Source organism: Schistocerca nitens, chromosome 2, assembly GCF_023898315.1.
Source record: "Schistocerca nitens isolate TAMUIC-IGC-003100 chromosome 2, iqSchNite1.1, whole genome shotgun sequence".
Lineage (NCBI taxonomy): Eukaryota > Metazoa > Arthropoda > Insecta > Orthoptera > Acrididae > Schistocerca > Schistocerca nitens.
This window is the reverse complement of record NC_064615.1, coordinates 785,133,454-785,134,540: the sequence shown is the minus strand read 5'-3', so window position 1 is coordinate 785,134,540 and position 1,087 is coordinate 785,133,454. Positions and strand designations below refer to the sequence as shown.

Sequence of the window (1,087 nt, the reverse complement as noted above, 5' to 3'; positions counted from 1 at the left end):
GGGGCAGTATACTTAGACTCTTAAATATTGGTGTACATGGGTCTCTGTATTTAGCACGTGTTGTTATTCTAACGATCTTTCTTTGTAGCCTAAATGTTTTTCTGCTAGATATGAAGTTCCCCCAAAAGATAATTCCATACATCAGTAGTGAATGGAAACTGCCATGGTACATTGTGACAACTGATGCATGACTTGTATTTTGTGAGAGGATTCTTAGAGCATAAGAAAGTGTATTTAACATTTTGTTAACATTATTCATGTCTGCCTCCTATTTCAGGTTATCCTGGATATGCATACCTAAAAATTGTATCACATTCACAGACGAGACAGTTTTTACATCAATGCTGAAAATTGATGTTGCTGTGTGGAGTTTCTGTGAAGTGTGAAAATTGACTGACACAGTTTTTTCGAAATTTATTTTTACTTTATTTGTACTAGGCAACGGCCTTGCCACAGTATATACACCAGTTCCCTTCAGATCACCGAAGTTAAGCGCTGTTGGGCGTGGCTGGCACTTGGATGGGTGACCATCTGGGCCGCCATGCGCTGTTGCGATTTTTTGGGGTGCACTCAGCCTTGTGAAGCCATCTGAATAGCTACTTGATCGAATAGTAGCGGCTCCAATCAAAGAAAACCATCGTAACGACTGGGAGAGTGGTGTGCTGACCATACACCCCTCCTATCTGCATCCTCAGCTGAGGGGGGACACGGCGGTCGGATGGTCCCGATGGGCCACTTGTGGCGTGACGATGGAGTGCTTTTATTTGTACTGAACCATTGTGTTAAATCTTGTGTTACATCTGCAGCTGTTTTTTGTAGGCTTTCTTCATCATATGACTCAATTAGGAGATTTGTGTCATCTGCAAAAATTGCTGTTGTCCCTTTAGTTAATTTTTCTGATAGATCATTGATATAAAGAATGGGGCCAAGGACTGACCCTTGAGGGACTATGTATCTAATTTTTTGTTCCATTTCTATAAAAATTAGAAATTTAATGCATTTTTGCATCTTTGTATTTTATTTGACTGATCTGTTGACGATCATGCAGGTAAGAGTGGAGCCACCTCTTTGGTAGGCCTCATATTCC

At 40.8% G+C, this 1,087-nt stretch overlaps 1 pseudogene; it reads left to right on the top strand.

Annotated features, from left to right (window-relative positions):
- Positions 1 to 437: 437 nt before the first annotated feature.
- On the top strand, positions 438 to 555 carry LOC126237797 (5S ribosomal RNA; annotated as a pseudogene).
- Positions 556 to 1,087: the final 532 nt, after the last annotated feature.